Genomic DNA, 12,270 nt, shown 5'->3' on the forward strand with positions numbered 1-12,270 from the left:
CTAATAATATAATAAGTTGGGTAAAAGTTGATGAGGAACTTGTTTTCAACCGACTTGACCCGGTGACCCACTGAAATAACTTCGAATCGATGTACATTTCCTAAAAATCCAATGATCCTCGAAATACTAGACATCCAGACGATTCCATTCGAACTAGAACGAAGGCATTCCGTCAGGAATTGCTGAGGTGGTAACAATCTGAGAGAGCAATTCAACCTGATGGATAGGAGAAGAGATATTCATGAGTTTGTTTGCTATTATTTAGCTTCATATGGGATTAGATCCCTGCAAACATCTACATAAATCGCAAACAAAATTAGCTCAAAAGGGATTTGTTTCTTCAGCAACATCCTTCATTAAGTTTTGAAGAATAAGTTTTCACTATGGAATGATAAGTTTGTACTTACATTGCTGTACTAACATGCTAGGAACATTTTTCAAAATTTCTCTATAGTAATTTCCATATAAACCAACATGGTCTTTGGGCTCCCTTTTATTCATCACCTAGAAAGCAGAAAATTTCACAGAACACTATTTTAAGGATAATAAGGAAGATATAGGAGATTTCATTTTCAAACATTTTTAAAATCTGAACCGCCCTAATGCTACATGCTAAATGTTCAAAATTCAAATGCAAACTTGATTTTTCCAGAAAAAAAATTTTAATCGAATCATGACAAAAATCATAACCCTCGTAAATTGCAAAATTTATAAGATTTTGTAGAGTTCAAATATTTAAAACAGGCTTTTCCTTAAAATTGGCCTTAAAAATTTCTCTAGGAAATCTTAGTGGAAATTTATTGAATAAATTGATGGAAATCCTTGTTGTATTGAATTTTCATGAATTACAAAAATCGACATGGGATCTATATGGGAGTGTATGGCAAAATAATTCCAAAAGCGAAATTTCTACTAGAATTCGCATATAAATTTATGAAGACCTTCAGAGAGTAATTTGTAAACAGCTTCTTTGAAATGTTTGAGAAATTTTCACAAGACTTATTAGCAGAATAATATCTCATTATTTCTTTAAAAAATCATTGATATATTTTTTAGACCCTACGACATTTGTCCGAATACCATTACCTCGAAAACCATCACTTCGAAAGCCAATACCCCGAAATGTCAAGTACCCCAAAATCCAAAATCATTACCCCGAATAGTCCGTTACCCCAATTACCATTTTCACGACTAGACCATAACCCTGAATTGATATTAATTTCGTTGTATATGTTAATGTTAGAAACTTCTTCCGCCCCTTTTCAAAAGCGTTATATTATTTGATGGCAATGCATAATTTGATTTAAATTTTCAGTCGAAGCATTCTAGTCAAAGTATTTTTTTTTAATTTGTGGCCACACCCGATTGGCGATTAAATGTGAGATTAGATTGCGAAAGTTTTGCCAACTCAGAAGAATATTTGGGGCTATTTATTAATTACGTAAGATAATTTTGGTGGTTTTTAGACCACTTTTCCCCTCATAGTAAGATTTTTTGTATGAAAATTTAAAAAAAAATGTATGGCGTTTAAGAAATTTCAACGCCCAGTATGAACCGTTCTCAAATTGTTAGCCTTTCCAGCAATTTCTCCTCTTCTTTTAAGTTAATTTATTGTATGGAAATTAAAAAATGTTCAATAGATTGCTAAGCTTTGCTAGTCCCCTACCCCTTGAGCAAACCTAATTATTGGTTTGATATACACAGATGACCCGATTTTATCAGCCCCTTTTTCAAAACCGTTTTAGGCTCCCTTTCGAAAAGTATACAATTTACCAATGTTAATTTATTCATATATTGTGCATATTTATAGAAACTTGAACAGGACTACAAAAGATTTCAATAAAATTTAATGTTGATACGGTGAGAATGAAATTCCAAGTTGTCGCTAGGACGTGGCCAGAGCAACTCTCAACTGTTGAAGGATGCGTCAATCTTGTTCAACTACTTATGCTGAATTTGAAAGCTCTGATTCTAATTGATCAGCGGGCAACGAGGAGTCAAACCTCATTGAATTAGGCATTTCACGGTGAAATTATCTCTCTTTCGCTCTTCAACGAAACTTGAAAACAATAGTGCCTGTACCTGTCAACTTTGACAGGAACTGGCATCGTTGTTTTCAGATTCCCGGAGGAAGGAAAGATAGCGATTTTCTGATGACGTCACCGTGCAATAGTATAGGACTTGACACCTACCATGTTGATCACCTACGATCAACTCTAGCAAAATGTCGAAAATTCAACCCTGAGACAATTGATAAACATTTGAATTGCTTCAAAATAAGTCTTTCTTTTATATTATATTTATTTGGAAAAATAAAAATTTATTATATTATTTTTTTTGTGTTGATAAAAACGGAATAATATGTTGACGAAATCGGAACCTGACAAAAACGGAACTACCTGTATTGAGAAATTCCATCTAGAATGAAATGAAAAGAAATTAAAATTGTGCTCGTGATTCTTCGATTTGGATTAAATTTTGCACGTGTTTTTGGTATGGTAGAATAAGTGTTTTCCATAGAAAAATCGATTATTTTGATTCAAAAAAATGGCCTATAAGTTTATGCATGCAACTTATTTGAAAAAATCTAGCTCCGAAACTGTTAATTTTTAAGAAGAATGTAGTTTGAAAAAGTTATAGTGAATCGTTTGGACTAGAAGAAAAAATAAACACTGAAACTATTTTTTTTTCATGGAACGCTCAAAACTAAAACCTAAATTTTGAATTACCGTAATCCGGGGTATCATTGATCAGCGGGGTAACATTGATCGGAATAACTCATCTCGTAATAAGTTGGTATCATTATTTATTGATGAAATATTTCCAAAGCATGAATGTTGCTTCTGTTTCTTATAATTATGAGCTATTAAAAATTAAGATTTTTGCAAAAATTACGTTAACTTTATGCGTAAAATTGTCAAGTTTGTGAAACAATGATTTCAATGGTTAAGGATGACACTACCGAAGATTCATGTCTCACATAGGTTCTGCAAGCGATATGAGCAAGGAAAATGCGGTTCTCGCTAAAAATGGCATCGCCAAAAACGATTCCGCTATCAAAACTTTTATAAGTATGTTCAATTAGGCAACATTAACAAATTACTGTTAAGAATCTAGAATTCCCTTAGGAAATTGCCTACCTTTAGGCGTATTCCGCTGTTCGAGGTGTTTTTAATTTTCAAATAACTAAAAAAGTAAATGAGATGTAAGCGTTTGGACATCATATTCGGCTTCAGGGGCCATGATTTATGTAAGTAACGACATTTTCAATATTACCGAACGTTGTTTACATGGATGATCAATGTTACCCCATATCAACTAAATGAAAAAATCACACAAAACATTTTTGTAAACATGCTTAAATCTTTCAAAAAACAAAATACAGTATATAGTTACGAGCTTTGGGTGGCAGTACTTGTTTTAAAAATACAAAAATCACAACATTTACAGTTTTGGATGAAATATTTAAGAAATATCCTAAAAACTGATCAATGTTACCCCGGATTACGGTACACAAAAACCCCATTTTTATTATTTTTTTTTTTTAATTTTATCATAGAATCTTGATAGGAAATGTTTAATGATGGAGAAATTTTTAATAAAAAAGAATTTCTAAGAGCAACTTTCGGTTGCTAATTACGTTTTGATGTTACAATTGTAACGCTCAGCTTACAACCAACGGACAGAGCTCAGTCCGGAATGAAAAATTTCTTTGAAACCTGCGTACGACTTACGCGCCACTCCAAAAGGAGGTCGTTGGTGGATTTTATTTCAGGGATGCCCGGCCTGAAACTCTCAGGGCCTTATTTTATAAGTCGAGTTGACCAAAATGACTCGACTGGAGTCGCTATTGACCAAAAAATTCGCTCGACTCAGCTCTGTCACTCGAGTTTATCGACAGTTGTCACTCTATGTGACTGGATTACTATGGGAGTCGACCGGTGACATCTGAAATATCCATGCTCACTTTGATCGACAGTGAATACAAACGAGTCACATGAATCTGCTCGATTTACAAAATAGACCCCTATAATTAGATCACGGCTCTTACTTTTCTTCCTAGGTTCTAAACTTCACCATAGAATAACTGAAAGGATAATTACTTTTCAACTTTAGAATTTTCCGACACCGTACTGTTCACTCCAAGCACTTCTATAAAAGTGATTTGACTTAACAAATGGCTTTTCCTTTCACGTCCCGTGACCTTGGACCAGCCAATCAAATGAAATTGCGTCGTAATATTTCAAATGTAAAGATTCGTCTGCATTGTTCTTGAGTGATCCAATCAAGGCTTGTTACGTCGTGGAAAATTACATCTTTCATTTTTCCTCTTTCTCTCGCCTGCACATTGGGTACACAATTCGAGCAGTTGGGATGGGAAAATTTTTGGAAGGTTCGAGTAGCTTAAGACGTTTGCGGTGGTTGTATATTTAAAGGCGAGATTATTTTAATTATTCTTCAAGGTTGTACTGTTATCGTTACACAATAAGAATCTTGAAATTATTCTGAAGCATAATGATTATCATGATCAGTTCTCTAAAAGTAGCAATTTTTTGAATTACATAAAGTTTATTGCACAAAAATATCAATTAAATAATAAAATAGGCCATTTTCATTAATTATTCGCGATTCACCCTCAAACAAAATAAATAAACACAAGTGACACACATTTTCACGGCTCGTTTCGTATGGAACAGTATATATCATTCCAAACATAACATTCATTTCTTATATCTAGGTGTTCTGTGTTAGAAAACATTATCATCCTTATTTGGTAAAACTAAATTAAGCTTTTATTAACATTTTGTCACCAACATATTACATTTCATTTGCCGTAGCAGTTCAGCATTGGCGAAATGGTTAGTCAAGGAATTCCAGAGTATGCCGAATTCATTCCCCACTAGGTCAGTTAAAAACACCCAGTAGTTCTCCAAGAAACTATTAGAGACAGGACACATCGAGGATGACGAGATGATCGTTTCTTTCGACGTAGCGGCTCTCTAGTAAAGGATTCCCTAAATCTTCTCGAGGACTGGTTATGACCCAAAAGGACGGATGCAGCATGGAAAGGAAAGGTCAGGACATACATGAGGATGGCAAGATTGTGCATGGACGAGAACTACTTTAAATTTCGAGGAAATTTCTACAAACAAACGAAAGGAGCCCCCATGGGAAACCCTCTCTCCCCGTTTTTGTGCGAACTATTCATGGCGAATTTTGAGGAAATTTTATAGAAACAAGGAGTATTACCGGATAAATGGTGGAGATACGTCGACGACATTTTTAGTGTTATCAAGCGGAAAGATCTAGCTAGAACTTTGGATACATACAACAGCATACACAAGGATATAAAGTTCACCCACGAGGAGGAGAGGGATGAAAAGCTACCGTTTTTAGATCTACTTGTCACCAGGGAAGAAAGTTCATCTTACAACTTCGAAATCTTTAGGAAGCCTACAAACACCCAGCGAGTCATCCCTTACACATCGAATCATTCGTTCCAGCATAAGATGGCAGCGTTTCACCACATGATCCACACTCTTAAAAAATTAGAAATTTACATGTGACCTAAATTAGCCAGCACTTAAATATGTTGTGACGCGATCGCATTTATAACGCAACTTTATGTTTATTTTGACTTATTGTTCAAAATCGTGCAACAAAACATAATTTCAAATAGAACTAGATTGAGTATTACGTCTAACAATGTGTCTTTACAAAATTATATAACGTTTGTGTCATTGCTTTAATCTCCAATTTAGTTTTTCGTAAAATACGAACTTTAAATTGGAATTTACAAGTTAATAGACGTAAATCTATATGGTTTTTGACTCTGCCGTCGGATCTGGGATCGGCATTATTGCGTTTTGTTTTCAAACATGGCCGGTGTTGTACGTCGCGATTCTATTCGTTTGTGATTATGTAGGAAAACAATTGAAAAATAAAGAATATCAACATGTTCTTTTTTAAATGAACCATAAGATAAAGTTGCTTATAAAAGGTGCCGTTTTGATCCATGAGTGTGTGTAAAATTTGACGTGGAACTCCACAAGTTTGGAAGAATTGTCTTTGGCATTGTGAAAGTTGGTTGGTTGTGCGTTGGTTTTATGAAGTTAAATTTATCGCGTTGCCAACAGTGTTCAGTGAAATGCTGGTTTGTTTAACCAAATGGAATTCCATCTCGTGCAATCATTGCCTCACTATATGTTGTGCATTTTTATAAAGGAAGCAATTGTTTAAATTATTATTCCCGTCCTCGAAGTTCGTGGAAAAGTGCATATAATTGAGTTTTGTGCATGTAATGCAGACAGCAAGCGGTAAGGAATAGTGACCAATGATTCCTCCAAGTTGTTGCCCACCGGATTTGATTTTATCAGCAAATGCCTCATAAAGAAAGGTAAGTGGTTGGGAGGACCCAAGTACGCACACGACAACCCAGCTCTGGAAAAATGAAAATATTCAAAATAAATTACACGCCATGATGTAAAAGTCAGTGATCACGACTTTTACGTCCTGGCGTGTAATTTTTTTTTTTTGGTTTTTTACTGTCATGTAATTTTCAGATCAGATGTAGTTTCATGTCAAACGCTCTTTTATGTGCATCTGAAAAGACGTAAATTTAAATGATTTTTTGGAAGAGTGCACAGGATGCAGACTCTACCCCTCAGCGAAGACGGAAAGACCAAGGAACTGGAATATATCTACGAGACGGCAAGAATAAACGGATAAGGACTGTTCATTTTATAAAGTGGACACCTTGTACATGCTGTATCTTTTTAATTTATCAATGAAATTTCAATCGGTTTTCTGTACATCGTTCGACTAGTATTGTACAATGTTGTAATAATAAAACATTCACCAAAATAATAGAATTACACACGAATTTGGTTATCAAAGGTTATCAAAATTGATGATTGTTAGAAATTGGCTGGAAAATTCGACAATCTATATTTTTTATTTTCGAAAAAGGTATGTATTTCGAAAGTACCATCAATCAGAAGCCTGGTGGGAAAAAAAGTTTTTTTTTGGAGCAACCATTTTATAGACATAATAAAATCATTTTCCTCGATATTTTTGGAGAAAAATATTATAAATTTGAAGGGAACTGATATGAGTAGATTTTTTTTTGTTTAAAGTACGTCCTGACGGATTTGCTAATATAATATTAAAATGAAAAATAACTTACGCCTTCATAGAGTCACTTAATTAGTCCCCACGTCACATTTGAAGCACAATAGAAAAGCAATTGCTTTATTTTAAGAAGACCTTTCAAAGCCTAATCATCAAAATTGACAACACTGCTGAAATGAAATCGATTTTATTTTCCACATATTATTTTAATAAAATGTTATTCTGAGATTACCAATTGAAATATTCGGAGAAAAACGTTAACAATTTGCTGTTATATCCGAACCAGATTTTAAAAGTATGAGGCTTTTTAGTAAACGACCATAAAGAGTAAAATTTATACTTAAGACTGTGGTTTAAACTCACGATTTAGCTCTTGTTTATGCAAATATAGTTTCTTTAGTAATATAAACTAGTTTTGAACACGCTTCTTAATTTGCTCTTTTGCTGAGAGTGAAACGATGGTCTATCAACAAATTTGGCCATAAATGGATAAATCACTTATGTTACCTAATGTCAGTGAATGGTGGAATATAATAAATTTTTCAAAGCTACACCTTTAGTACGATAGTGAAAGATACAAACATACAATTTATTCATGAAAATGAGGATTTTTGTTTTGCGAAAAATAATGTTATACTTTGACAATCAGCTTTAGAAATTTTAGGAAAAACGATTTAGCTCTTCAACCAAAACAAATTTCTTAAATCTTATATTTTCATAGCATTGTAGAAAAATAGTTGAACGATGCACAAAAAAACGATTACGATTTTATCAATAAATAAAAAAGATATAGCATAAATAAAGTGTCCACTTTATAAAATGAACAGTCCTTATAAGGAAAGGACCATAAAAGCCATCATCAACAAAAAGGAAAGACAACAAATTCGGAGCGCTTTGACGACACTAACCCCTATCACCGAACCCATGAAGAGAGTCTCCTTTTCATACGACATACACATCAACAAACAGCTATGCCCAAAGCTAAGGAATTTTGAAGTCGATTTTGTGTTTTCCAGCAGAGACAACCAACTTAAGACTTCGTTAGGCTCTACCAAGGATCCATTAAACACACTGAACAAGGCTGGTGTTTACAAAATAAGTTGTTCTCACTGTAAGGTCTACGTTGGTCAAAGACCGCTTTCTCTCGAGGTTAGATTCAAGGAACACTTAGCGGAAATATGAAAAGCTCAGAAGACGATAGACAAGGGGATGACATACGATTTCAAATCAAAGGAGGCAGAACATGTCTTTTCAGAGGGTCACACAATTACGACGGCCGATATAAAAAATTGCGAAATGTTTCTACTCCTTGGAAATTGGATGTGGCTGAGAATCTGGAAATTTGCAAACAGGTACCTACGACGCTACTCAACAGAGGCCAAGGCAACGGCAATACATGGCTTTTCAACTTGACACCTACAAATCGTTCCCGTGATGTACCTTTCAGTTCTTAAATTTAAAGTTTCAACAAAAGAGGGATGGGATGTACCTAATCGCTCTTAAATTTTAAGATTCTTCCAAAAAAGATTAGGGAATTATGACTGTACCCAGTTTAAATATATAATGTGTGCTTACGATGGTTTTCTTCAAGTCAAATGTAGTACACGACACTGAAGACGGCCTTACAGTTGAGGTCGAAATACGCGTATCTGTCTTTTGACAGTCTTTTGTATCTTTTATACAAACTCTAGTGGAATTAAATGGTATAGTACTGAATTCGGTTTTTCATCTACTATTCCCACTAAACAGCTCGAAGATTTATTACTGTTAGTTGAGTTTTGGTAGCATTAGGAGAAATCTGCCATTTTTGCAAATATGAAGAAAAAATATCCACACTTTTTTGCAATCTAATACAGATGACACGCTGGTTTCGTCTTTTGGCGGAGAGGCCTGTGCTATAAGCAAACAAAGATTTTTGACATCCCTGGGGTAGCTCGGGTATGTCAGATGTGAAATTATTGTATAATATTGGTCCCAAAAGGCTGCCCTGAGGAAAACCGGCTCTTACAGATCTTTTAAAAATCCACCATTTGATTTGTGACTGTAGGGTGCTGCCCGTATGATAAGTGGTGAAGTACATTATAAGCAGCTCTCAAAACTTCATCATCGTTTAGTAGCTCGTCAGTAAACACACTTGAAAAATGTCCACGGAAAAGATCACAAATTCTAGCGATTGATGATGTTTCGACATTTCCAAGTTGCTTAGAAGATCGTAGACCGCTTTCTTTGCGCTGGTCGTTGATATAACTCCAGAACTTTTTAGGATTGTTTTTCAGATTGATAATCGGAGAAAAGTTGATCGTTCAAGTCTTTGTACATCCTATTTGATGCATTGTACCGTAACTTGAAGAAATCAGTCTGGTGCTTGGAGTACTTTTTAAGATGGCATCTTTTGAGACTTTTCAGCCGTTTTAGATAAGGATTGGACCATTGAGGATAAGGCTTCGACTGTTTTTGTCATTTTGGTGTAAAACGATCGATAGCATACTACAAAACGTAGGAAAAAGTTTTCACTACTGAACTGATCTCACTATCTGCCAGAATTGATTCCCAGTCGATTCCAAGAAGAAAGCTGTTCATAGACATAAAGTTTGTTTTGTTGAAATCGTAGTCATGGAATCCGCGATGTCGATATACTTGAGTGGCTCAGGTACGCTGATGCTAATGTGCAATGGAGGATGATGACAACCGGGTTTAACGAGAGGACCTGAGGCAGCCGATAATTTAATGCTGTCGCTGGACAGAAGCTCTTCGGAGATGTAACAGAGATCCAAACAACGACCATTACTGTTGGGGACATCATTGATTTGACATAAATTAGCTAAGCTATATACATCTAGCAGATTGATTAATGAAGATGTGGTTGTTGACTTAGATGAGTCGGGGAACAGAAAATTTGTTCTAGCACGGGTCCACGATATTCCAGGCAAGTTAAAATCGCAGATTATGATGATTTTGTCGGTGAGTTGCATTTTAGAAGTAATCCAGGTAAGACTGGTGACTCAATAATGGTGAGATCATTCACACGATCCGGGGGTATGTAAATGACGCCGATAAAAAGTGTAAAACTAGTCAAGTTAACAGATACCCAAATTTGTTCCACAATTGTACAATGTACAGCTAATAGGACACCTCCTCCGCGAGTTTTACGATATACAGGTCAAGAGTTTAAGATCATCGTCTATAATCACGGATTCAAATTTTACTTCAAATTTTGGAATTGCAATGCTCCTGGCTTCAACAATGGAATTTGTTAAAGTTTCGAGAGCATTGTCAATATCAAGTTTTGTTTGTAAAGAAATGTTAACATCAAGATTACTATCGATATATGTTTCATATGTATTCCAGATGGCTCGAAAATAATTGAAAGTGGAGAATCGCTGCATGAGATATTTGAAATGTAACAGAGACATGATCAGAATCAAAATCAGCATGAGTAATTAGTTGACTACAAAGGTGACTAGAGTCGGTCAAGACCAAATCATTCGTAGATGGATTTCGAGAAGAGGAAAAACAAGTAGGGCTACCAGTGTATTGAATTGAGAAATATCCTGAAGAGCACTCATGAAATAAAATTCTGCTGTTGAAACTACTTTGGGGCGATCCATTAATTACGTAAGACAATTTTCGGGGTTTTTCTACCGTACTTAATAATAATACCGTACTGATAAATTGCCATTTTATCTGCTTAATTTAAAGCTAAATTTAACCCATCAGTGATATCCATATTCTATCGCCATCAATGTACTGGTGATGGTGTAGACAGCATGATGTTGATGTGATATGGAATGATCCGATTTGTATCACAGTCGGCCTGTACAAATCAGCAAATTTAAAGCATTGATAGTGACAGCGAGCAACTCTACTTCTGACTCTATTTTCTATCATTATCATCATTTTGGCTACACCCTAATATGGAGCAATCGAATCGACAATGACGCATGAATACGGATTTTTTGTTGTTGTTGGACAAGAGATTCAAGGTCGCCTGGCGCAGTTTCCTTACCGGAACAGGGTCAACCATCTAGTTCAGAGGCCTTACATACTACTTCCCACTGAGATGTGTTACTTACAGGGTTCACAGTAGAGTCGTTACGCACACCAGCTGCTTCCTTTCTTCCGCTTCCAATATCGCACTAAATGGGGGCAGCACACAACCGCAGAGGATGATCATGCAAAATGGGAATTTTTCGCTTCCTTTCACGTTTCCAAACGAATCCAAATAAATCCACCAGATAAATAAAACGCGTAGAAAATAAGCAACACTTTTTGTTCACTTCGCGAAAAAGACGTCACGATTCGACCGAAATAATGTGGGAGGGAACCCCCAAAACAAAGAGACGTTTTTTTCCTCGGTAGCTTGGTGACGACACAAACTGTCCGCGGGTTGCTTTTCTGCTTCCGTATCGTTGCGCGTCAACAAACGGGACTAATCTGCACTGAGATTGAGTCCTGCTGACCTGATGCACTCTTTTCGCGTTGAATAACTTTCACGAAGATAAACACGGGAATTTGTCCTGGTGAAGGCACCTTTCAAAAACTTTTCACAAATTAATTTCTTCAGTAGTGAGCTACTAGCAAACGATTCGCTCTTACTGCTGGAGGAAAATAGCGTGGAGCCTGTAGCGTGAACGCGATTTTGTACCCAGGTTTGATTGTTTTGTTTCGTTTGTCTTTTGTTCTCGTTTTCGTCAATCGACAATTTTGACGTTCTACTTTGTGTTCATCATTCGTTTGAGATGAAAGGAAAAGACATACGTTTTGGCTTGGAGAGTTGTGGAAGATTTGAAACGACAGTTGAAAAGCCTTTCAAGTCTACAAAAACGGACACGCTAGTTTGAAAGTACACTGAAATGAATTTTATTGTAGAAACTACTGAATCCATGGTAAAATCACAGACAAACAGACGTCACACTCTCATCGCTGTCCATCGACCAACTTTTTAACGATCGATTCGAATATCTGGTAGGTGGTCAATCGACCACCCGCAGCGCTCGCGTCGTTTTTGTTCGTGTTTGACGTTTACACACTACCGCCACCTGTTGGTCCATCGGCCAACTACAGTGTTTTTAGCATTGGGCGTATATGTTTTCGCGACTATGATTTTGATCCCAATTTGTTCTAAGTGTTACGTCTGTT

At 35.8% G+C, this 12,270-nt stretch overlaps 1 protein-coding gene across 1 annotated transcript in view; it reads right to left on the minus strand.

Moving 5' to 3' along the window:
• The window catches only part of LOC5565237 (zinc transporter ZIP13 homolog), a 79,717-nt gene extending 67,925 nt beyond the window's left edge, over positions 1–11,792 (minus strand). The window contains exon 1 of the mRNA XM_021857475.1: positions 11,205–11,792. The gene's annotated coding sequence lies outside the window, so the exon portion shown is untranslated. The remainder of the gene's footprint in view (positions 1–11,204) is intronic.
• Between the last annotated feature and the right edge of the window lie 478 nt (positions 11,793–12,270).

The sequence above is a fragment of the Aedes aegypti genome, chromosome 1, assembly GCF_002204515.2.
Source record: "Aedes aegypti strain LVP_AGWG chromosome 1, AaegL5.0 Primary Assembly, whole genome shotgun sequence".
In the NCBI taxonomy this organism is placed as follows: domain Eukaryota; kingdom Metazoa; phylum Arthropoda; class Insecta; order Diptera; family Culicidae; genus Aedes; species Aedes aegypti.